The following is a 26,924-nucleotide window of genomic DNA, read 5'->3' as shown; positions in this document are numbered from 1 at the left end:
ATTAATTGAAAATGACTGGCATAAATAAACTAAACTAGTTCAGTATCACGGATGTGGATTTTACCTCTAAAAGGAATGTTTAGTCTAAGAAATGAAGGGTCCACAGATGAACAGAGGGAGGGATTAGAGACCGGCTGTGCATCTCTCCGCAGGCTCCAAATAGTTTCCTTCTTGTCCCAAACATGTACACGTTAAACAAACTTCCAAACATATGTTGGCTCAACATCTCATATCAATTAAAGTACATGTTAATTTACATTAAATTACTTTTCATTTAGTCTTATTCACAGTTTGGGTGTGTCTCTGTTTATGCCACTGTGTGTGATTTTGAGAGCCAACCAAAGGAATGCAGTGCAGGTCTTAAACCGAGGAGGAGGAGGAGGAGGAGGAGGAGGAGGTCATAAAACCTACTTCGTATCTTCATATTTAACCCTAACCCAGGGGTCAGCAACCTTTACTATCAAAAGAGCCATTTTAGGCAAAAAAAAACAAAAACCTGTCTGGAGCCGCAAAACATTTGAGCATTGTGATGAAGGTAACACAGTCTACCGTCTAAGTATATAATATATAAGTCTAATGCAGTGAGGGCCAAAGTGCAAATGTACTACGGAGCATTAGAGCCACATTGAGGGGGAAAAAAATCGGAGATTTACAGAATAAAGTCATAACTTTACAAGTAAAAAGTCGTAATATTACGAGAATAAAGTCATAATTTAACAAGAAAAAAAATTCGGAATATTACGAGAATAAAGTCATAGCGGTACGAATAAAGAAGTCATAATATTACGAGACTAAAGTCAAAATGGTATGAGAAAAAAAGTCGTCATATTATGAGAATAAAGTCATAACTTTACGAGAAAAAAGGAAATAACATGTAAAATTACTACTTTATAATATTACGACTTTATTCTCGTAATATTATGACTTTATTCTCGAAATCTCCGATTTATTTATTTTCCTTAATGTGGCCCTAATACTCCGTCGTACCGTCGTACATTAGACCTACAACAATGATAAATAAAAATGAAAATGTAAACAAAAAACAATCATTTCCATTTTTAAAAATAAAGAGCTGCATGTGGCTCCGGAGCCGCAGGTTGCAGACCCCTGACCTAACCCTATATTAACCCTGCGCCAATTGCATCTATAAAAAATGGATTGGTGTCTCCTTTTCAGATGAAAATGAAAACTTTGGTTGCAGCAGAGATTGTAGCAGGTTATGCACTATTAAAGGGACTATTTGTAACTTTCAGAAATGCTTGTTAACAGCGACACCTGCGGCCGTGAAATCAACGAAAGTCAGCGTCGGGCTCGCGCTTGCTCGCTCTAAATAGACATGAATGAGCATCGCTCAAAACAGTGAGGCGACACACGTCAGCTAAAACCACAATAACACTCTATATTTCACCTGCTTGGCAGTAATGTTAGCTGACCAGACGAAGGTCTCTCCATGAATCAATGCTGATCCTAGTGTTGGCTTTTCCTGCTTCAGCAGTCTCCCTGCTCTCTCCGCCCACGGCCGGAGAGAGCAGGGAGACACCGGCACCCGGTCGATAACGAGACGATAAAGTAACTCGCTGCGGAACCCCGTCACTTCACAAGACACGGGAAACCTCTGTTGGTCTGGAGGAGCTGCAGCATTTATTTCTGCACAAACGTCCACTGTGCATTCACTAGATATTCTCAGAGCTAAACTAACTCTTCTGCAGTGTGGAGTGAGCGCGCGTTCGCGTCTAGAGGTGGAGCGAGTATGCGAGAACGCGCGCCCGCTCTGAGTGAAGACTAGCAGGCAGAGGAGGAGAGAGTACAGCCACGCGCGAACGCGCATATGTGAGCGCGCATGTGTCCCGACCCGGTACATTTACACGCTTAAAAAGTTACAAACAGTCCCTTTAATGGAATGGGTTTAACAACAAATTTTGTTCTCGTGCATAAGGTTTTTTTTTCGTCTACTTGGGCAATGATGTAGCCGGAGCACGTGGCCTGATATATCGGTGCCTGATGAGCAATCAAGTGTGCCTACTGCGGCAGCTGCTGTAAAGCATCAGGTTGTTGACATACCACATCAGTATCTTCACCTTGCAAAGTAATACAGCCCATGGCTGCGTCTGTTAGTGAAGTGAAATCTGACTCACAAAAAGGTAATGTTAAATTTGCCTTGTCCTTCCCTGCTGACCTCTCTTCTGTGTCCCATTAAGAGCTGGTGGAGGCGCCAAAATTGGATCCTTCTTTAAGGCAACTGTTTGACTGTGTGGTGCCAGTGTCTGAGGTGGAGAAAGGGTCTCCAGTATTTTTTCTACAGGATGGTCTGTTAATGAGGAGGTGGGTCACTTATGAGGTAAAGTTGGCTTGTGGGTTTGTGGAGCAGTTGGTTTTGCCCAGTAAGTATAGAGACCATCTGTACTTAAAGCTGAAGTAGGCGAGATTGGGGCAAATATGATTAAAAAATAGTTATTTTTATAAAACGGTCGCTATATCGTGACAGTAGTACATTAGACAGGTAACCTGAAAAAAAGCATGTGCCTCTGTGTCCTCCGGTGCTCCTAACGGCATCTGCAAGATTTCACAGACCGGAGGAAAACAAGCAGTAAGAGCTGATCTGAGGTCTGCTGTCCATCTGCCGTCTATGAGAGCCGGCTGTCAATTACTCGGAAACTCCGACCATACGGTCAAACTAGGCAGCGCTGATCAAATAAGAATCAATATTCTGTTACGTTAATGCCTATTTCTCTCCAGAATCATCTTGTAGTGCACGGTTTAGCTGTAAAATGAGAAAGTTTGTGAAGCCGCCGCCATTGTGAAATCTGGTGAAGGAATGCCAAGTTCCGGTCACATGACCGGTGCACAGCCAATAGGAATGCTCTCGCAATGAAATTACCTGTGATTGGTCAAAGTCTCCCGTCACGGGCTAGATTTTCCAAGGCCCGAAAACAGAGCCATAAGGAGGTGCAGAAGTCTAGTTATCTCTCAGAACACTTGAATTACAATATGCTGAAAGGTTATTGTGGAATTTTTGCCCAATGATGCCAAAAATATATTGCCTACTGAAGCTTTAATGCAGACATGCACACACACGCACAGTAGTACGTCCCTGTACTTGTCTTCACCTGTTTTGTCACTTTATCACACACACACACACACACACACACACACACAAAACAAATGCAAACAGGGTGATGCTCTGGACGTCTCACTCTATTCCTCTCTCTGTCAGTAACAGCTGCCTCTCCCTCTGCACATCCCTGTAACCGGTTCTTCTTCTGCAGTAACAGCAGTGTGATGGTTACAGCGTTAGAGCAACATCTTCTGGCCATAACAAAGAACTGTAGGCTATTAGATGTAAATTTAATGTGGGTTTAAAAAAAGAAAACAACAAATCTGTAATTTGTGTGAAAACAGGTGAATAGTGCTCACATTGGCCAAAAGAGTCTATTTATCATATTTACTGACATGAATAACCTGTTTATGAAGGTCTGAGCACATCCACCTACTCTCTCTCACTCAACCACTCACTACCAGGCGTGTGCTATTAGTTTAAGTACCGGAGCGCACCTGTGACGTGCGCACATATATGTGACTATAATTACATTTGTATATTCTGCTATATGCTCATGTAAACAAACCACGTAGCCATCAGCTGTGAGCTCCAGATCAGACTGGAGACGTCACCACTTAAAGGACCCATATTGTAAAAAGTGAGATTGTCATGTCTGTTAAAGTATAAAGCAGGTTTAAGTGCTATATAAATACTGTGAAAGTATTGAAACATTCAATATACGGAGAAACACACACAGCCCCGTATTCAGAAATTGTGCGTTTGAAACAAGCCGTTAGGACCTCTGTCCATTTGTGATATCACAAATCTACAATATTTAGACCATTTCACTGTTTTAAACGTAAACATTCTAAATGTGTCCCAGTTTATTTCCTGTTGCAGTGGATGTGAATAACATCAGCTGACAGGAAGTAAACATGGACCCAAGCTGTTGCCTAGCAACCTAATTCTTTTGAAAGGCACTAAAACGGAGCGTTTCAGACAGAGGGTGAATACAGGTATATTCAGGCAGACAGGATGAGGAAAATAAAGTTATTTTTTAACATTACAACATGTTAACATGTTAGAAACACAAAATACAAGTATGAACCTGACAATTAGCATAATATGGGACCTTTAATGAAGAATATTTCCCCTGCTGTGTGCGGGTTGGGTTTTTGTTGAGAGTCTGGAATTATTATGAACTAGGTTGAGTGGACACGGCGAGTCGGTAATGTGATCATCCAAGAAGCAAGAGGATCGTCCAGCACATTCCTTCCTCTTCACTGCCGTCACCTGCAGTGAAACTTGTTTTGCGACGGATCTCACAAAACATACCTGCTACCCGGGTAGAATCCGGTGGACTAAGGAACAGATACATGTTGCACCAAAGGATTATCGTGATCTGTGATTGTGACTGTTGAGGACAATTTAGCCTATTTTATTGTAATTATTTTTGGTATTATATATTGTTTGCAATAAATGTCTTTGTGTCATATCCAAATGTCTGTCTAAAATAAATATAAATGACATTTATAATGAAATGAAATTACCAATATGAAAGGCAACCTCTATGTAGAAAGAAAGGCTGACAGCAGCAGCTGCAGAAACGCAGCTGGTGTGAACACCCGACGCGTGAATCACGCAGCCGGTCAGCGAGGCAGCCGCCACGCGCTCCTGACATTCCCTGTGTGGACAAAGCGTTGTGTGTGACTAATTGAACAGTTTTTTCTTACAAATACAAATATTTAATAACAACAATTACACCTAGGTCACCCAAATGGCTAGCAGCGGCCCTGTATATATTGCTCCTTTAATTGAGCTCAAGATAACGTGATTTGCTTATGGATTGCTGCTTAGGAATCAAATAATCTTTTATTATACTGTGTGTGCAAATACAGGAGTACTAATAGTATGCTAATGTTGTGATTTTATGCACAGTATCCGAAGAGTAATTATTTCAGGATTTTAAAATTCATCCCTGTTCGAGCACCAGTCCTACCTTGATTATAATATTAAAATCATATTTTTCACAAGATACTTTATCAAAGTAAACACTCATTAGTAGTGGAGTTGGTGTGTTGGCTGCAGAGAGAACAGAGACGAAGAAAACACGGAGGCTGAGTGCTGCATATACAGTAGACGGTTTGTTGTGGTTTCCCAGAAAGTCATTACCCAGACGGAGGACTGCTTCGCCCCGAGGTGCTTCACTTCACAATTTTGCCACACTTGAGCTGTTTCCACATCGCAGTGATGGCACACAAAAGCAGCTAAATTACTTACCCCTGCTAGGATAGCTGCATTTCCTCCCCAAACAAAACAATTACAAGCAAAAAAGAACAAATGTAAAATGATTGCCACCATCAAAATTGTAGGGACCCTCTTGTACTACAAACCTCCCCAGGCATGTGAAAGTACAGGCTGGGGAAATACACTGATGCCCCCCCCCCCCGTATAAAAGTCATTACCTATCCTCCACTCTCCTGTTACAGCCACGCTAAGGCTCACACTACACATCACCCTCAGGCTTTCTATCTGCGTGTGTCTGTTTGTCAAAGTAGGGCCTTGTGTGTGTGTGTGTTTGTGTTTGTGTGTGTGTGTGTGTGTGTGTGTGTGTGTGTGTGTATGTTGATGATTGTATGCTTTCCATTTACGCATTCCTGCACGTCTTAGTAGTTATCTATTTTCCATTATATCTATGTCTGCAGATCATGCATCTGTATGTGTTAAGCATCAGTCTAGCAATGTCTCCCACTCCAGTCTCTCCTTATATCATATATTATTTGTGGTTTACATTAGGGATCCACCGATGCCGATACCGGATCAGATATCTGGCCGATATACTGACTCAAATAGCTGGATTGGATATCGGTGACAATTGGGCCGATCTATTCAATTCTATTCTATGTTTATATAAAATGAACATGGCTGCTGGGTCACAAATGTTCTCATTTTACAGCCAAACCGTACACTACAAGATGATTCTGAAAACATTTGAGGAGAGAAAAAGGCATTAACGTAACATAATATTGATTCATATTTGATCAGCGCGGCCTAGTTTGACCGTTTGGTCGGAGTTCGCGAGTGATTGACAGCCGGCTCTCATATACGGCAGCTGGACAGCAGACCTCAGATCAGCTCTTACTGCTTGTTTTCATCCAGTCTGTGAAATCTTGCAGATGCCGTTAGGAGCACCGGAGGACACAGAGGCACATGATTTTTTTCAGGTTACCTGTTTCATGTACTACTGTCACGATATAGCGACTGTTTTATAAAAATAACTTTTTTTAAATCATATTTGCTCCAATCTCGCCTACTTCAGCTTTAAGAAATGTCAAATATGGAATATAATGCGGGATAAGAACTGAGATAGAGTTTAAGAAAAACAACAAAAAAAAACGAACCGCAAGCGCACATGTCCGTTGGATTTTCCCGGAAAAAAAACGTCCCGCATACTTCACATTAAAGTTCCCATATTGTAAAAAGTGAGATTTCATGTCTTTTATATTATAAAGCAGGTTTAAGTGCTATATAAATACTGTTAAACTATCAAAACGCTCAATATACGGAAAAATACACAGAAACTGCGTGTTTGAAACAAGCCGTTAGGATTTCTGTCCATTTGTGATGTCACAAATCTACAATATTTAGACCATTACACGGTTTAAACGTAAACATTCTAAATGTGACCCAGTTTATTTCCTGTTGCAGTGTATGTAAAGAACATCAGCTGACAGGAAGCAAACATGAACCCAAACTGTTGCCTAATAACACAATTCCGTTGAAACGCGCTAAAACGGAGCGTTTCAGACAGAGGGTGAATACAGGTATATTCAGGCAGACAGCACAAGGGAAATAAAGTTGTTGTTTTTGTACATTACAGCATGTAAACATGTTCTAGTAGAAACACAAAACACAATAGATTGATAGTTGTATTATCACTCTTTCCATCCACCACTATTGGTTTTGTGTTATCAGTCCTACTTGTATTAGCTATTACAGCTGCTAGACTGCTATTGTGGCTGCTTCTCTATCTCTCTCTCTCTCTCTCTCTCTCACTCTCTCTCTATCTATCTATCCCCCCAGCCGGTCTCGGCAGATGGCCGCCCGCCCTGCGCCCGTTTCTGCTCCAGGTTTCTTCCCAGTAATCGGGGAGTTTTTCCTGGCCACAGTGCGCTTGGTGGATCCTGTTGGGTCTCTAAACTATGGTGTACGGTCATAGACCTGCTCTATATATAAAGCGTCTTGAGATAACTTCTGTTGTGATTTGACGCTATACAAAAATAAATTGATTTGATTTGATTTGATTTGATTTGATTTGACAAGTATGTACCTGAAAATGAGCACGATATGGGACCTTTAAAAAACAGTGTACATGCTGATAGAGGCAACCCAGAATGTCGCAGAAGTTTTTTAGGTTATAGGTTACAACCTGTTCACACATTGGCAATAACAAGTTTATACGTGTAAAAATTCACAGTTCCTTTAATCATATATATTTTTTAAATTCATTGGTTAACTCAAAAATTTGCATTTTATTTTTTGAGGACTTCCCGCCAAACCTCAGCCCCGACTACACCACCATCCTTTTTCCATACTGCGACACCCATTTTGATGTTTATGTGACTGGAGTGTACTTCCTTCCTGCAGCGAGCAGCTCAGGCCTACCTCATTTTCGCCTGGCAGGTCGGCTGCTGTGTGTTTCGTTGGCTGCCTGCTCGTGAACCGTTTGGCTCTTTTTCTCTCTACTAGCGAGCAAACCTCCAATCTACAACTAAACTGTATCATCCAGCTCATTTTCAGGGGGATTTACCATCACATGTATCCACATCAACACAGCGGTCACTGGGGGACTCCTAGCACCGGTTGGTCGGCTCTCAAGGCCGCTAGAACGCTGCTTTTTCGGGGTTTAAATTAGAAAACAACGGTGGTGGAGGAGGAGGAGGAGGAGATTCCATATTAGGAGCACAGAGGAGGAGAAGGCGCCCCCCTTGTGTGATCTGGAGCTCTCTGGTGAGTGTTTACGGTCATTATTACCTTTTTATCAACGTTATAAATGACACCCCCGCGCGGCTGGACCACACGCGGCTGTGAGCGCGAGGTTTGGGCGCGTTTATTTTGCTGTTTTGAAAGTTTATTTTGATATTTTCCTCTCGCGGGGTGGGGGATGGGCAGCGTCAGCGCGTGAGTAGGCGCGCGCGCGCACTGTGCATGCATGTGCTCGTCGGGGCAGTTCGCTCGTGGTCGGTTTGTTCGCGAGCGCGCCCTTCCTTCCTTCCTTCCTTCCTGCAACCACTGCTAGAGCTTTGAATTAAAAAACACTTTGGTGATTTTTTTTGTCAATTATTTATAACATATATTAATTCATGCTGTTAGAATCAACACTGGAAATTCATTTTGTTAAATTATAGCCATCTAACTTTTTTTTCTTAACTATTTTGTTTTTATTTTTTTTCATTTAGATAGTTTCTCAATGATGGTCACAACTTTAGATTCAAGATTCAAGATGTTTATTGTCACACCGGTTATACAAGTACAAGGGTGTGAAATACTTTTTGCTGGCAAGCTCCATTAAGAAAAAACAGTAAGTTAAGTAGCAAAAAATAATAACATAAAAATTAAATTAATAGTGTATTTACAAATAATATACAGTATATAATAAAGGAAGTACTTGATATATATCTATATATATATATAGATATATAGATATATATCTATATATATATAGGAGCAGTAGAGGTTGCATACTATAAAACTATTGCAAGGGCCTTTTTTTTTAAATTTTTTTACTTTAATCTCACTGTGTTTGAAAGCACTTTATGTCTGTTTGATAAAAACTTAAAAATAAAGTGATATATATATATACGTATATATATATATGTATATATATATATATATACATATATATATTATGAATTAAAAACAGAAACTGTACTTACCAATTTGAGGTTGTTGTGCTTTACAGTTATTACCACAGTTTAACATAATGTTGCTGTTTAACCGTGATTGCCCGCCACATATAGTAAGATTCATAATAAATATATCTAAGTGCACTGTTTATCATATTATTACCTTTGTGCCAATCTTATTCAAAGCTTTCTACAGTGCTTTGCAGCTGGATGTTCCAAAGCCATTGGTAGTGTGGGGGAGGGGTGAACACACACACACACACACACGCACTCACACGCACGCACTCACACAGGAGGGCCAGTTGCCAACCTTGTGAAGCTCAATTCAATGACACAACGTACCAGTCCCAGATAAGCCTTCAGTATCTGTGTAGCAGGGAAAAAAGGCTGGTAATACAGACTCTGTTTAGCCAGAGTCAGACTTCACAGACTAATTATGGGGTTACGTTATTTTTAGGCGTGCTTTGTGCTGATCAGATATTGCAGTTATTACCTAAAGTAGGTTAAAGGTCCCATATCGTGCTCATTTTCAGGTTCATACTTGTATTTTGTGTTTCTACTAGAACATGTTTACATGCTGTAATGTTTACAAAAACCTTTATTTTCTTCATACTGTCGGCCTGAATACACCTTTATTTTCCCTCTGTCTGAAACACTCTGTTTTAGCGCATTTCTGACGGAATTGAGACGAAATGCAACAGAATTGCATTGCTAGGCAACTGCTTGGGTTCATGTGTACTTCCTGTCAGCTGATGACACTGCAACCAGGAATAAACTGGGACACATTTAGAATATTTACATTTGAATCTGGGTAAAGGATCTAAATATTGTATATTTGTGACATCACAAATCATTTTTGAATCTCGTACCAATATTGATATTAGGTATTGATATCATTATATTTGTGTTTTTAATATAAATGTTTAAAGGTTTGTAAAAGGTAAGATTTTCATGTCTTTTGTATCATAAAGCAGGTTTAGGTGCTTTAGAAATACTGTGAAAGTATCGAAGTGCTCAATATACGGAGAAATACACAGCCCATATTCAGAAATTGTGCGTTTGAAACAAGCCGTTAGGATTTCTGTCCATTTGTGATGTCACAAATATACAATATTTAAACCATTAAACGGTTTACACGTAAACATTCTAAATTATTACTGGTTGCAGTGTATGTAAATAACATCAGCTGACAGGAAATAAACATGGACCCAAGCTGTTGCCAGGCAATGCAGTTCTGTTGCAATTCCGTTGAAATGCACTAAAACTGAGCATTTCAGACATAGGGGAAATACAGGTATATTCAAGCAGACAGTATGAGGAAAATATATATATATATTTTTAACATTACAGCATGTAAACATGTTCTGGTAGAAACACAAAATACAAGTATGGACCTGAAAATGAGCACGATATGGGACCTTTAACAAAACGTAAAGCACAACAACTGTGGTCAACGGTTGCCTGGAGCTATTGTGGTTTGTCATTGACTTCAGTTGGCCTTTATTATTAGTTATTTAGCTGGTTGAACTTGTTGAATATATCCACTATATTCACATTTCATTTACGACATTACTATTCTCATTTTTTTTATTTTTAGGATTACGGACTACTGTGTAATTATTTTTTATCTCACACAACATTTTGTGCACGTGTGGCTGTCAGTCTTTGTCATGTATTCCAGTGCAATTAATAACAGAATATGTGAGGCGACACATTCTGCGGCTTTTGTTTGTGCTTGTGCATTGAGGTTGGTTTAGTGTGTCATGCGAGGACACCTGCCAGACGCACAGAAACAAGTGTTTTTCTTGGACACTGACGTATGTAATCTGTAGCTGTTTAAAGGTCCCATATCGTGGTGATTTTCAGGTTCATACTTGTATTTTATGTTTCTAAGAAAACATGTTTACATGCTGTAATGTAAAAAAAAAAAAAAATTCCTCATACTGTCTGCCCTAATATACCTGTACTTACCCTCTGTCTGAAACGCTAAATTTTAGTGCATTTCAACGGAATTGCAATGGAATTGCGTTGCTAGACAACAGTTTGGGTCCATGTTTACTTCCTGTCAGCTGAAGTTATTTACATGAACTTCAACAGGATATGAACTGTGACACATTTAGAATTTTTACATTTAAAATCGTGTAATGGTCTAAATATTGTATATTTGTGACATCACAAATGGACAGGAACCCTAACGGCTTGTTTCAAACGCACAATTTCTGAATACGGGCTGTGTGTGTTTCTCCGTATATTGAGCGTTTTGATAGTTTAACAGTATTTATAAAGCATGTAAACCTGTTTTATAATATAAAAGACCTGAAAATCTCACTTTATACAAAATGGGACATTTAATGCTAACAAAATAATCGTTACCACACCTTGATAAGTTGGATTTATTCAGATTGTCTTAGTAGCAACTGTAGGACCCCATTTAGCTTAGTGTATGAACAGAAACTCCAATGTCATTTGTCATCTTTTCGGAATGATGAAAGAAAAAGCTCTCGTGAATATATTGTGGAATGGACGGAGGTTAGTAGAACTGAAGCTAGCACATGAGCGTGGTGTGACTTTGGCTCTGTATTTGGGTGTCATTTTGTTGGAAGCAAACACAACTTGTTGGTAACCATGCAAGAATTGAACACTGCTCTCTGTAGGGATTGACCGATGTGTTATTTCTCAGTACCGATATTGATTATTAGTAATCAAGGAGACCGATAAGCAATATTTTGAACCGATATACATTTGCAGTAAAAATGAAAATCTTTGGTGTCAAAAATGGGAATAACACAAACTCCAATGCAAAATTATCTTAAAACAAAAGGTGCAGGGAGCTCCCAGCTTCTTATAAAGCTTCTAATTCAGCAGCAGCAGCAGACTGGTGCAGAAAGCAGAGTTGCTCAGCCTGTTCTCCAGTGAGACAGCTTCTGTTCCTCCCATAAATTAGAATACTTCACGACCAGTGATTACTATAACTGAATATGTACAATAACAATATAAGTGACTATTCAACTCTATGCAGTGTCTGTATGGATTAACACAGGCCTTATATGCAGTTCTATTACATTCCATCACACTGGGCCTCTCTAACAGCAAGATGTGACCGGTACTGGTTTCTATTTATTGATAAAGCCCATAACTTGCCATCATATATCACATTGCATTTAACTTATATTATAACCCTATTGAACTAATAGGTAAATTTAAAACCATGATGACCAACTATTCTACTCTTTAATGTAACTGTTTATAACTGTGTTTTTATTGACATTCGCTATCGCATCGAAGCTCTGCGAAGCTCAACATTAGCTGATGTTGTTCATGTAAACGTACAAAACACCAACGCCTACGGGTGAGTAATGTTCGCAAAATAACTTTCAGTTGCACTGTCAACAACATTACTCAGAGATATAACCAACGCTACATAAAGTCAATTATCTCGTTAAAGTTAACTGAATATCGCTGCAACAACGTGCATTATTCGGACATTTTCAGTGGAGTAAACTGGGAAACTGGGCATGCTTGTCATCATATTAATAGATCGTCAGCATAGAGGATTGGGATGTTTATTGCAACTTCGACAATATCTTCCGTCTTACCGAGAGAACACATGAGAACACAGCTCTGTCTGTCCGTGTGTTTTTTCTGCCGGTCTGTGGCACGGTAACCCTCAGTGTTGATTGGCTGTTGCTCATGACGTGTAACCAATCAGATAGTGTTGTGGGCGGGACATTGAGCCAGACTACACAGTGGAGAGCAGTGACAGCAGGCTGCATAAGAGCCAAAGTAGCGCATTTATTTTATCGGTTATCGGTGTTTGGTTTGATAAAAGAAAGGGTCTGAGCAATTAAATGGTTGATCATACGCAGCATGTATTGGGCTCTGTTGTGCTCTCTTATGTTGCATTATGCCATAAGGTTTTATTTTTGACCACACCCAAGTCGGCCAAGTCCAAACAGCAGATGTATTTTTTGGTGAGTGTGGGGTTGTCGGTGGTGTAATAGCTGTGAACGTAACTGTAGCAGTGTGTGTACAGTTTATTTGTCGGTGAATAAATGCTACAACTCCTCAAACCCAAACCAACTTCCTGTATCTGCCACTCCGGCTCAGACTCACCTAAGGTAGGCTGTTAAGGTGGACCAGCTTTTCTCCTTACACTGACAAGCCGCTCTGAGTTTTGCTCAGCTTTTTAATGAATTTATAATATTTCTTTTAACTGATGGCATTTAATCGGTTAAAATTCTTAATGTTGGTTAACGGTTGAACACCTCTAATTGTTTTGTTATCATAGACTGCAATTTACATGGACCTGAATAAACCGCTTATTATCTAATGTTACCCCAGGCAGATACACAGCTGACCACCTCGCAGCTAAAATAAATGATGCGGTGGAGAGTTACTGGGATTGTGGCTGCATGTGTCCACGACACTACAGGCAGCATCGTGGCTGCCTACTCGCCCGGTCTGGTGAACTGGAGATTCAGTTGTCTGTTTCGCTCATACACTGCAGCTGGAGATAAATGATGGATTGAACCTGTTTGTTGCAGCTGGGCAACAAGACTGCATCCTGTCAGTTAACGGTTAATAATCGGTTAACGAGGGTCAGTTATGGGTTCGACATTTTTTTCAAAATAAACATCCCTAATCTGGGCTGAGGAAAGCAGATGTACAGTGGTCCTTGGCAAGTGGACTCTCTGCCTCCACCGTCTCCCAATCCTCTAGTTTTCTCAGTTTTTGAATGCAGTATAAATGTGTTATTTGCGCCTATCCTAAAATGATGTGTGTGAATATTTCTGCATACCGGGGTCCCTAACTGTCTGGAATTACATAAATTGGGTATCACTGTAAAGATGAGACTCTTCAGGATCCAATGAACCCAATTGCAGTCATGTGTGATGATGTTAGTCCCCATAGGAGTTATTTCATTGTAAGGGGACCATTTAAAAAAAGAAAGAATTTGACCTCCCTGTATAAAATGACCTGTGGTAACCTCTAGGACAGGGGTCTCCAACAAGTAGCTCGCGATCTACTAGTAGCTCTGAGTGGCTTGTTTAAGGTTCAAAGAATACTTATGTAGATTTAATAACACAAATTAACTTTGTAAACCTGTTTAAATTTCTATCCAATCTTTGTGGCTGGATCGGTCTACAAGCAGAGAGAAGGTTAAAGGAGCTGAAACAAGATGGATGGCTTTCCTAGCTAGATTGACAATAAGGGGGTCTCTGAGCAGTTTACACAACACAAGTGCTCGCCATCTGATTGCTGAAAAATGCAATTCTTGCAGAAATCTCCAAATGTCAAAACGTTTTTGATACCAAATCACAGCATGGCTTTTTCTATGGTGTTCCTCAAGGTCTCGGTGTCTTAATGTGGTATGATGGAGGGATTATTTATAATTTTGATCAATTCTCGAGTGGTAAAAAATGGTTAAATTTAGCACCAAATCTGTGTAACAAATGGTATCAACACAAAAATTGTCATCATTTACTTCCATTATAATGTTCTTAGCCCTTATACACTTTCACAATTTATTTTAATTAATTAATTAATTAATTAATTAATTAATTAATTAATTAATTAAATAATTCATGTTTATGTCTGATTCATGACAAGAAAAATTTGACAAAATTGAATCTTCAGGTTCCCAGTTTTCAGATGATGTACACCACTTCTATGTGACATCTACTGTTGACCTGCTATCTCCCTCTTAACACCCACTTTACCCTTTGTATTGTATAGCTGTAAAATGAGAGTTTGCGATCCGGCTGACATGTTGAAAACAGTTGCGTAAAAACCAAGCCCCGCCCACTGGCCAGAGCAAACGTTCTCATTTTACAGCTAAAAGGTACTCTAAAATATATTTTTCTGAAAACTTTTGAGGTGAGAAAAAGACAATGCATTTACAGAATATTGATTCATATTTGATCAGCAATGCCTAGTTTGACAATTTGATCGGAATTTGTGAGTTTCACAAGCGGAGACCAACAGCTGCTTTAGAGATTGCTCGGCTCTGATCGGTCATTTTCCTCCGGGCATGGTTAAATCTGGCAAATGCAAGCTACATTGTGAGCAACAAAGTCTGTGTTGAAATCGACAGGACGAGAGCTAGTTATCGGGAGGGGCATCATGATGCGTTCAGGATCTATTCAGTAAAAATGAGCGTTGGGCAAAGGTAAATTCTAATGTTATCACGATGTTTTCAAATGTAATCTTTGTAAAAATGTAGCTTTTGTTGAGAAACTTGAATTAATCCAGTTGTTTGAAGAAAATGTTTTCAGCAAAGCATTTCTGTAAATGCAAAACATGAATTGTCCAGGAACTGACAATTGTATATTGCTGGCTCCGGTGGCAGATGTTAAGAAAACTGTTGCATCAGTAGAATTATGTAAGCAACAGATGATCCTGTGTTATCAACTGGCAGTGCATTTTTATGTTACTTTTGGATCTCTTTTCATGGTGCAGTAGTAAAAAGCAGTAAATGAATGAAGCGCTTACTGTTTACTTTAATTCTTGTTTTTCAGTTTCTAAAGATAAACTCTAGAATATTGGAAAGCTTTGTATGGCTATGATTTACAATTTACCGAGCTGATGCATGACGGAAAAGTGGGGGAAGAAAAGATGCATGGAAATGTGATTGGTATTTGACAGCTGTTGGCCGTGGCCACCTTTTCTTTTTTACCATCCTCACATTGGCCCAATTTCCCTGACTGTACTATAGGGCTGTCAGCGAAACTTCTAAATTCGAATAGCCAAAAAACAACAGATGTTCAAATATGAAAATTAATATTCTATTGTGGAAAAAAGCAGCTGCACCGTGTTGCTCTGGCTCTACTTATCTGGCGTGGAGAGGAGGTGGTGTTGATCTGGCTCTATCTACCTGACGTGGAGAGGATGTTGTGTTGTTCTAGCTCTACCTATCTGGCGTGGAGAGGAGGTTGTGTTGCTCTGGCTCTTCCTATCTGGTGTGGAGAGGAGGTTGTGTTGCAAAGGCTCTATCTGGTTGGTGTGGAGAGGAGGTTGTGTTATTCTGGCTCTATCTATCTGGCGTGGAGAGGAGGTTGTGTTGCTCGGGCTCTACCTATCTGGCATGGAGAGGAGGTTGTGTTGCTCTGGCTCTACCTATCTGGCGTGGAGAGGAGGTTGTGTTGCTCTGGCTCTTCCTATCTGGTGTGGAGAGGAGGTCGTGCTGCAAAGGCACTATCTGGTTGGCGTGGAGAGGAGGTCGTGTTGCTCTGGCTTTATCTATCTGGCGTGGAGAGGAGGTTGTGTTGCTCGGGCTCTATCTGGCGTGAAGAGGAGGTTGTGTTGCTCGGGCTCTACCTATCTGGCATGGAGAGGAGGTTGTGTTGCTCTGGCTCTACCTATCTGGCGTGGAGAGGAGGTTGTGTTGCTCTGGCCTTATCTGTTTGGCGACGCCAGGAAGCTGCTTGACATCCTCCTGGATCCACCTTTGTGTATTTTTTTTAATAAATAGCCTACTGTACGGCAAGCAAGGTTTCTGTTAATGACCATACTACCTGACACCAGAATTTGAAATGGGGCAGTGAGAGTAATGTGTGGTGTCTCTGTGTGTGTATAGTCACTTGTTTCTTTTGCAGCTTCACTTGGTAATTTAGGCCGAGAAGAAAGCTAGACAAAGACATTTAAAGTCTTCTACAGTGCAGCTAAACTGTGACCAGAAGGCTCTTTGAAATATAATGTGCACACTAATAGTATAGGCTTTGCTTATGGTTTGCTTATTTTCCTTTAACGTTACATTCCCACAGCAAACGTTGAGCACAGGAGGACACAAGAATATGGTTAGTTACAGAGCAGGCAGCTGAGTCATGTTATCTTCACGGGACGCATTGATTAGATGGCCTTATTAAATCACAGAAGACGAGTGGTTGAGTAGTACAGTTATGTAACCGGTGCTCGTCAGTGTTGTGAATTGAAAAGGGAAAGACGAAATGTGCAGTGAGTGAAAATGTCTCTTAGTAATGTTAATAGCCCTGGATCCTGTAGCCTATATGCGCAGAGATGAGGAGAAATATTTGCAACAATTCACAATCCACAACGAGTACGTAGTTTGTGTGCATCATTTTAGTGATGGTAATTTGAATGATTAAATTAAATTGAGTGATACATAGAAATACAATATATTATATGGTATATTGCAATGGCGGTGTTTGATGGGGAGGTGTGGTAAAAATACAATCAACACATCACTATGTAATCCGACGCAGTACAATAACACCACAGTACAACCTCAAAAACGATCACAGAGTTAAGTCGCAACAATTCTTGTTAAAAATCATTCAGTGAGCTGATGTGAGGTCTTTACATTAATCATCATTTTTACATTTTTACACATTTTTCTGGAGACATCAAAGAGTAAAGAGCTGCTTGTTTGTATTTATATTTATATTAACGATGTAATCTTAAGAAGTTTGAAAAAGATTTGATTTTGTGTTGATAGTGAAATGTAGTTGGAATCTCTGTCAGTCTTTAAATGTGTCTAATTACTAGGACTGCAGCTATGTTTGCTTTAATAAAGAGCAGTAGTAAATAACAAAAGAGAAAATAAGACTGAACAACTCATTGGTTTCCTTTTTAGAAAAATTCACTTTTTATTGCTTAAATGACGTAATATGTTATGTCAAAAAACTAAACCCATTTAGTGCATTTGCCTGGCATATTATATATTCTGGGTTTTAAAGAAAACATTTTCTGAAATGCAAAAACAAATTAATTAATTAATTAAAAAATTATAGCTTAAAATTACTTAGAAAAGTATAAATACCACCTTAAACTAAGGCATACATAAATTATTATCATTATTAATAATACTTTTAACATCAACACCAATACCAATATCATAACAAATAACTATAATATTAATAATATGAATACCAATATTAATATCAATATCAATACTACTACTGCCAATAATAATAATAATAGTGATAATAATGGGGACATTATAATAAAAGTTGTCAATTGAAACAGAAACGAGCTTTAAAAAATAAATAATCAATAATAGAAATGATTTAAAGGGACTGTTTGTAACGGGATCCCATGCGCGCTCTCGCAAATGCGCGCTCGCGTGTGGCTACGCTGTTCAGCCCGCTCCTCTGCCTACTTGTCTTCACTCACAACGCGCGCATTCTCGCTCCACCTCACGTTCATGCTGCGCTCGCTCCACACTGCAGAAGAGTTAGTTTAGCTCTGTGAATATCTAGTGAATGTACAGTGGACATTTGTGCAGAAATAACTGCTGCAGCTCCTCCAGACCAACAGAGGTTTCCCGTGTTTTGTGAAGTGACGGAGCTCCGCAGCGAGAAACGTTACCGTCCCCGACCAGGTGCCGGAGTCTTTCCTGTTCCCTCCGGCTGCGGTCGGGAGGCGATAACGTTACTTGCTGCGGAGCCCCGCTGCCTCAGCCCCGCTGCCTCAGCCCCAGAGGCTGAAGCAGGACAAGCCAACACAGTATCAGCATTGATTCATGGAGAGACCTTCGTGTGTGGGGATGATGGTATATGTGTGTTTGTGAGTGACCGGGTGTATGTTTATTGCAGATGGTTGACAGGCGGTAAGGCAATTAAGAAAATTAAGGGTTGTCGATGAATGGATTCCAGATTAAGTATGATCTGAATTTGATTAATAGAGTGTGATATTGATTTTGTGCCTGGATTTCCAGTTCATGAGGATGGTGTTCTTGGCGATGTTTAGGGCTGTGGAGAGTATTCTGCTGGATGTGTTGTTAAAGTTAGTGTTAAATATGTCTCCCAGCAAGCAGAGTGAAGGGGAGAGTGGGATGTCGCAGTCCAAAAGGAGAGAGAGGTTGTCAGTGACGTCCTGCCAGAATGGTTTAATTGGTGTGCAGTCCCATGTGGCATACATATACTGTAGGTGTCTGTGGTGTTTTGTGTGCAGTGCGGACAAATTTTAGATTCTGCGAAACCCATTTTAAACATTCTTTTTCCCATGTAGTGTACTCTGTGAATAATCTTGTATTGGATGAGTTGTATGTTTGTGTTTGTGTAAGATATTTTTTGCAAATTTGGGCCCAGAAGTCGGCACTGGGGACAATCTGTAGGTCTTGTTCCCATTTTGTTTTGAAGGGATGGATATTGCTAGGTTGGACATAGAACTGTTCTTGTATATTTTTAGACAGTGTTTTTTTTTCTGGCAGTGATGTTAAACAGGTCTGATATTGGCGGGGGAAGATCTGAGTTAAATGTTGATTTTGGCCTGAATAGAGGATCTTATCTGGAGAAATTCTAGAAAGTGATTCTCCCCAGTGCCGTACTTCTGGACCAAATAAGGAAATAAGACCAATGTTATTATTGTGGAAGATGTGTTTGAGGTGCGTGATATCTTTACTGATCCATGATGAGAAATTTAGTGGCTTTCTGTTTATTAAAAAGTCAGGATTGACTGTTTAGCTGTAAAATTAGAAAGTTTGCTCCAGCTGGTGGGCAGTGCTTGGTATTTCCTCAACTTATCTCAACATGGCTGCCGGGTCGCACACTTTCTCATTTTCCAGCTAAACAGTACACTACAATATGTTTCTGAAAATATTTGAGGCGAGAAATAGGCATTACAGTAACAGAATATTGATTCATATTTGATTGGCGCTGCCTAGTTTAACAATTTGATCGGAGTTCGCGAGTGATTGACAGCTGCTCAGAGACGGCAAGGCTCCAGCTCGGCTCTGATTGGTTGTTTTTACTGCAGTCAGTGAAATCTTGCAGATGCCGTTAGGAGCACCGGAGGACACAGAGGCACATTATTTTTTTTCAGATTACCTGTCTCATGCACTACTGTCAGGATTTTGTGACCATTCTATAAAAATAACTTTTTTAATCTTATTTGCTCCATTTTTACCCACAGCTGCTTTAAGTGCTCAGCTCTCAAGGAGTAGATAAAACTAGAGGCTCACACATACCCATACTGCATACACACTCAGGCCTGCTCACATGTGCTCACACACACACACACACACACACACACACACACACACACACACACACACGCTCACTATTGACAGCAGTCACATGGTATGTGTGTGTGTGTGTGTGTGTGTTTGTGTTTGTGTGTGTGTGTGTGTGTAGCAACCCCAGGGATCAAGTTCAACACTGTGAAGAATGCGTCTGTGCTCGATGACCCTCCCCCCCTCTTTACCCACAAGGCTTTGAAGTATACAGGCCTGCTATCCCTCTTCTCCTCTGCTCCTCTGCTGCAGAGGGACTAGAGGGTGATTATTTGTGCTCCAGCTTCCAACCTCTGCAAAATCAAAGTTTAGTCGGCCATATGGCTGGATCATCTGATCTGATATGTGATAAAATCTCTTATCTCCTACTGTCTCTAAATGCAACACTTGAAGTAGATCAGCATGTTTGATAAAGTTGATGAGTTTTGCACATTCGGGGGGTTGTACCATCCTGGCTGAATGCAGGGCTGGGCTATATTGCTTATAAATAATAGCTCGATATTTTAAGGCTATATCGCGATATACGATAGCCTACATATTCTGTTATTGTTATATTTTATCTAAAATATACCATGACTGTTTGATGCATATGATCATACCAGCGACACTCTGAGGAGCTGTACTGTCATATTCAAGTGAGATTGGTCTTTGGAAATGTATTCTTATTAAGTTTGACTAATTATTAGAAGTATTTAATGCTCTTAATCAACATGGGAGCGGGCAAATATGCTGCTTTATGCAAATATACGTATATAATTATTATTATACCCACCGCGACAACGTAGTCATTAACACGCGTCCTGTGTGATCCGATCATAAGTGGACAGCTCTAAGTACAGGTTTGAACGCACTCAAGAACGCATTGAGGACTCATTGAGATCCGATCGCTCGGACCACATTCATAGGTGGTCCGGGCCACATACTGTATGGCCACATTATTTTAGCAGTGTGTACGCTGTCCACTTGTGATCGGATCACCCGAGACGCATGTTAATGCCAGGTCTGAACAGGGTATTTGGCAGCCGTTCACTTTAAACCAAACTCTTCTTCACTCTGTGAGTAGTCTCAGATTGTATTTACTCAGTGTCAGACTTGATACTAACTCATAAGACTACTGCAGTAACGTTACCGCCAAATCCATCTGCTTATTAAATCCATGCCTCTCCCCCCTCAAACAAGTGTGCAGGAGAGCGGAGAGAAAGACGTGTGTTCAGCTCTCAGTACTTCTGTAGCATTTAACTGAATCTCCTGCTTCCCTGTTTGTACTTTCAAATATCTGCTTTATTTTAGGGGGATTAGTTCTCCCAGCAGAATCCTCGTCACTGCTCAGGTTCTTTGATTCGTTCTCAAAGAGTAGGCCCTTTTTTCTGCCAAATCTAAATGTATAGTTATTCTACTATAAATGGTCAACTCCCTTGACGCGAGTGTCTCTGATTGCACCACAAGCGTTACACTTGATAGTAAATTGTGACAGGAATGCTCACTTTGCTCGTTTGGCTGATGGAAATGCCCAAATGCAGGGTGCTGTCCCAAAAAAAACAACCAAGGGACAGGGTGCATTTAGCAGCTTCCAGTACAGGGGTTGACCCGCTGTACGCTGTGGTTGCAGATTTTGTCCTGTAGCCGTGACCTGCTGAACTGCCTGTAGACTGCTGACTCTGGCTGCGAGGCCCATTGCAATGTTGTTGTTTTGGTTGATTTAACTGAAATCTGAGGATGATACTGGTCTTAGCCAATGGGAGTGTATAGACTTGTAAAAATTACATTTCAATTTGATAACATTGGTGTGATGTTGCAATATAAATAGATTTTCAATACAGAAGAATAGAGCTCTGTTAATAAGTTATTGTTGGTCTTTAAAACACCTTTTTTATGTACTCTGATTTAAAGTAGTGTTGCTAATCCAAGAAAATACTGGAAGTAATAATACATATTGTTTTCCAAAGCTAGTCTCATAAATTTTTTTTACTTTGTTGAAGTAGACAGTAGACATGCTTTGAGGTAGGGATGCTGATTTTGAATTTTTTTTTAACCGATAACCAACCCTCGTTAACCGATTATTAACCGACATGATTAGTGCGTCGCATGCAGCGGTGCACCAGCTGCAGTGTTGTCACCATCAGTATGTGTCACCGCGGTATATAGTAAAAACTGTAATGACACTCAACTGCACATACAGTATATAACAGCGAGGTAGGCTAGTGTTAGGCTTGGGCGATATCTATTTTCATGCCTTCCTGATTTTTCACCGGGGTATACAGTATACGATGGTATACGATGGTATGTGACAGCATGGAGGAGCGATATTCCCATTTTAGTGACAAACTAAAATGAGAATAACTGGTCCACCTTAAAAGTAATCCCACTTTTGGGCCTAACCCACTTAATTTTATTCAGCAGGTGGCACACGGGAACTTGGCTTGGGTCTTGAGGAGTTGTAGCTTTTAGTCACTGACTATCTGATGCCTTGAAAAATACAGACAGCAAAATTAAAGTTTGGCTTCTTACCTTGTGTATTGTTAGCTAATCAATCTAAATGTATGCCTGAGAATGTTAACTCTTACAGCAAGGAATGGCACTGTTTGTTTCAAATTTGTAGCAGGATGAAGATCAGTGTTAGTGTCTGGGACTGTGAAGGCGTTTTTGAGGGCCCGAGCATGAAAGTGCCAGGTGCCCAATGGTGGCATTACCATGGCGACGCATTATTTGCTATGAAACAGGAAGCTGCTGTTTTAATGGGCTTGGAATGCTCCAAAACTCTTAAAACTTTACACGTGTATCTGAAGTGGGTCTTGGGCTTGGGAAAATTGGTTTGATAGTGCCCCCTAACAGTTTTCAAAATCAAATTCCCCACCTTTACATTTGACATAGACAAATGCAATTTGGTATGCAGATGTAACATGTGGAGACGTACAAAAAAGCCTCTTGGAAGTATACCATAAATCCAACAGGAAGACTACAAATTTACTCAGATCGACTTCAAATTTGACCAGGACAATCTAAAGACCGTTATGATGAAAAGTGATAAAATCTTTAAGTTTTCACGCAACAACCTTGCCTTGCCATTTTGTGCAATTTGCCATGATAGAGGAAGTTGTTGTAACTCCAATGTACATAATCCAATCCACCCCAAATTACACAGGCATGATGAGGGTCCAGGCCTGAGGAACCCCATCATAAAAACATTGCCCTATAGCACCACTAGAGACCTCTAAAGGATATAGCCAAAAGACCCTGCAACATTTGGCCTTGTGAAGACAAATATACCAAAATTGAGAGAAATTATAGATTTTTATTGTACATACATCAGTTTGTGTAGCCATTACATTTCCTCATTCAATTTTCATGTTATAAAAAGCTCCTTCCAATAAAGTCCAGTGAAATGATAAATAATTCAAGTTTAAAATGTGTTTACTATTACAAATGAACCTTCCAGTTGCCTTTGGAGATATGTGAGAAATGGTTTATGCGTTGAATAATCTTGTTATACCCCCGCGGCAACGTAGTTGAGGGTATATAGCGCGTTTTCGACTTAAATACCATTTCCGGAGCAGAACTCGGAAACTATTTAACTTAGGAACTTCAAATTTGTATGATGGTTGACAGTGTGTTCTAGTTGTGCCTTTTGTGGGTTAGAAGTCCAGGGTGCCCAACATTTCAGAAATGTTTCCAAAAGGGCAAACCCTTTGGCTCTACTTTAGCAGGGGTTAAGCAGTGAGCAGGGGTTTGTGAGCCGTGCTTACTTTTGCCTTGTATTCACTTAGCACAGAAACTCTTTTAACTTGGATTGTGTTTGGGTCAAATTTGAGAATATGAAAGCTGTTTTTTATGTTTTCGGGTTGGCCGTCCGTCCCATTCTCGTGAACATGATATCTCGGAAACGCATGAAGGGAATTTCTTCAAATTTGGCACAAAGACTCATGACGGTTATGGAACAGTTACATCTTTGTCGTACAATTCCCGAGCTTCCGACTCTGTGACTTCTTCACTCAGAGCAGCTGTCAATCACAGTTGTCAATCACAGCTGTCAATCATGATGTCTCACCCCATTTTTAAAGCGTCAAATAACTAATTAAAACCAAAATGAACACTTGGAACATACACCAGCGTGATAAGAACTACCAAAAATGACAGAATTCATCTTAGGGAAAAGAATATTTGACGTGCTTTGGCTTTTTAGTTTGGCCCATGTCCCATCCGTGAACACAGAGGGAGCGGGATTTATGACCTATACTGCAGCCAGCTGCCAGGGGGTGATCCGGATGTTTTGGCTTCACTTTTTGGGGAGCTGTCATGTCATCCATCTTTATATACGGTCTATGGATTAAAATGATGAACTGATGACATTTTGTGCAGACGTGGATGTAAACTGCAACTTGACTGGTTGGCGGAGGAATACAGCCGCGAGCCGGTGATTCTAGTTTATGTATGTGATGTGACCTTTGACTTTGGATGCAACAGTACCGCCGATTTCCAAAACATTTCATTCATTTAATTCAAAAGCCTTTAACTGAGTCTTCTACCTCTTGTTGCTGCAGGTTCTGAGCCCATGGTACAAGCCCCCGACTGAACATACTGGTGGAGCATACAGACTAACTACTGTGGTGAGTAAAATTTCCACCTTCCTATTCACATCACAGGTCATGGAGAGTTAGTTTTCTGAGCCTAGACATAAAATGGGAAAGACCTATAATAACTTGCAAGGCACTTTTGATTTTGTAGTTTGTCCTTTCACAATAATGGCTTTTGAATAACCTGTTCCTAACTGATTTTGGTTCATGTTGCTTGGTGTTTGTTACTAAAGTTTGTTCATTTGCCAGAAAATCTCCCTTTTACAAAACGTATACCCTTGGTGATATTCCCCATGAAATCGTATCTTGCAGAATGCATTTGTATTTTTAATTGCTTGTATTATGTGTTATGTAGGAGTGGCTACTTTCTCACTTTTTTCGAGTTGCTGGCTTGCAAATTATAGGTTTTCTATTGGCCTATATCATGTATAGATTAATTAAAATCCTATACAAGAATGCACATGGGTGGTTCTCAGGATCTTGAACACCTCTATAATCTAATGCAGTTCAGTACTGATGTTTCACCAAGATCTATAGAGAAAAGGAACACGTTGTTGACTAAAGTATGGGACACACCGGGAACGTCAGGAGCGCGTGGCGGCTGCGTTACCTGTTCTTTTTTTATTTCGGCGTCTGTTAACAGGTTAGAGCAGCCACACTGCCCGTGTGAGACACACGTCTCACGTACGTCACAAGCACGTCTCAGCTGTGTCTCTTCTAGAGAATAGAGGTCTCGCTTATTTTTGACGCGTGATGCGCGCGGTTCACAGCAACAACAGACAGTGATCTCTCTCTCTCTATCTCTCTCTCTATCTATCTCTCTCTCTCTCTCTCTCTCTCTCTCTCTCTCTCTCTCTCTCTCTCTCTCTCTCTCTCACTCTATCTATCTATCCCCCCAGCCGGTCTCGGCAGATGGTCGCCCGCCCTGCGCCCGGTTCTGCTCCAGGTTTCTTCCCAGTAATCGGGGAGTTTTTCCTGGCCACAGTGCGCTTGGTGGATCCTGTTGGGTCTCTAAACTATGGTGTACGGTCATAGACCTGCTCTATATATAAAGCGTCTTGAGATAACTTCTGTTGTGATTTGACGCTATACAAAAATAAATTGATTTGATTTGATTTGATTTGATTTGAAAGTGATCTATTGACTGTATATTAACATCATACCAGCAAGATTACTACAGTTTCGATGTCTATCTGTAGAATATGTTACGGAGATGAAAAAAAGTAAAGACTTATTTTTAAATCAACACTCCCTGCTTTAATTTCAAAATAAAAGCCCTCAAGCATTTTTTCTGTGGACAGAATTCCTTAATTTTTTAACACAAGGCATTTATTCTGAAATATGTGCCAGACAGTGTTGTAGAACATGCACTGACTTGGAGAGCTCCATGAATGAATAAAGTACTGCGTTTTAATGTGGATTACTATTATTTACAAATTACCACTCGTTTCTTAACCTTTCTCGGTCTAAAATAAATATAAATGATATTTATATTATAATATTATATATTATTATTATTATTATTATTATTATATATTATATTATTATATTTGATATTTTGGATGAATTGGTAAACATTGGTAACTTTTCTTTTTACTCAGAGATATGTCGCTCATTGGTTAAATTTGTGAGTCAGGAGAGAGAAAGTAAACATAGGAAGGAACAAGGTCTGACCAAATATCAAGAAGTCAACGTACTTTGCCGCTACTCCAGTCAGACCTTGATTCATTCTCCAGCTAGCTGCTAGCAACGGTTGATTTTTGATCATCCCAGTATGTCAAGTGCTCCTGGCTAAGGAAGCTCAATTTTGTAGAGTATGCTATGTATGTTGGGTCAGATCAAGGTTGGATAACACAAGTGTCGTTGCTGCTTCCCCCCATTTGGACCAAATTTCCCCTAAACCCTGCTGCTTCCTGTATCCCTTCCTCTCCCCGGTGTCTTATTTTACTGAGGAGAATAAACATGTTGGAAGTGAGCTTATTTTTCGCTCTCGTAACCATCCGTGATTGCCAGAAAGTTTGATTTCCGTTAAAAAGAAACCGTGCACTCTTCCTGTTTTGAACTGTTACAGAATCCAGCAGACTTCCTGTGAACTCTACCCAGCAGTGCACAATGTACAATGCAGGATAGGAAACCATAGAAGCTATCCGTCCCCATGGTGACGGTCGTGTTTATTCACGCTCGGATAGCCAAGGACTTTCTGCCTGACTTGGTGACATTGTTCATTTGGTTCTCTGGTTGAACCAGGATGCTTTGCTGTGAAAGCTCCCACCCCATTTTGGCAACTAGCTGTGTTAATGTCAGGTCAGGCTTATTGGAAGGCTTTGTTTTCCTCACTGCAGAGCCCTCACTCTGCCGCTTTATTTCATTCATGATGCTATAACTCTGCACTCTAGATCTTAGTCATCCGGTGTGTTGTTTACATAAAATAGCCTATC

The 26,924-nt window shown here is 40.2% G+C and overlaps 1 protein-coding gene across 2 annotated transcripts in view; it reads left to right on the top strand.

The window, feature by feature from the left end:
- Positions 1 to 7,658: 7,658 nt before the first annotated feature.
- Positions 7,659 to 26,924, top strand: part of tbl1xr1a (TBL1X/Y related 1a) — a 58,005-nt gene continuing 38,739 nt past the window's right edge. The window contains exons 1-2 of one of the 2 annotated variants that reach the window (XR_012594087.1): positions 7,659 to 8,047; positions 24,454 to 24,519. The gene's annotated coding sequence lies outside the window, so the exon portion shown is untranslated. The remainder of the gene's footprint in view (positions 8,048 to 24,453; positions 24,520 to 26,924) is intronic. The other variant, XM_074636935.1, reaches the window with a different exon arrangement.

Source organism: Sebastes fasciatus, chromosome 5 (genome assembly GCF_043250625.1).
Source record: "Sebastes fasciatus isolate fSebFas1 chromosome 5, fSebFas1.pri, whole genome shotgun sequence".
NCBI classification, from domain to species: Eukaryota; Metazoa; Chordata; class Actinopteri; order Perciformes; family Sebastidae; genus Sebastes; species Sebastes fasciatus.
The sequence above is the reverse complement of the archived record's forward strand: the minus strand, read 5'-3'. Positions and strand labels throughout refer to the sequence as shown.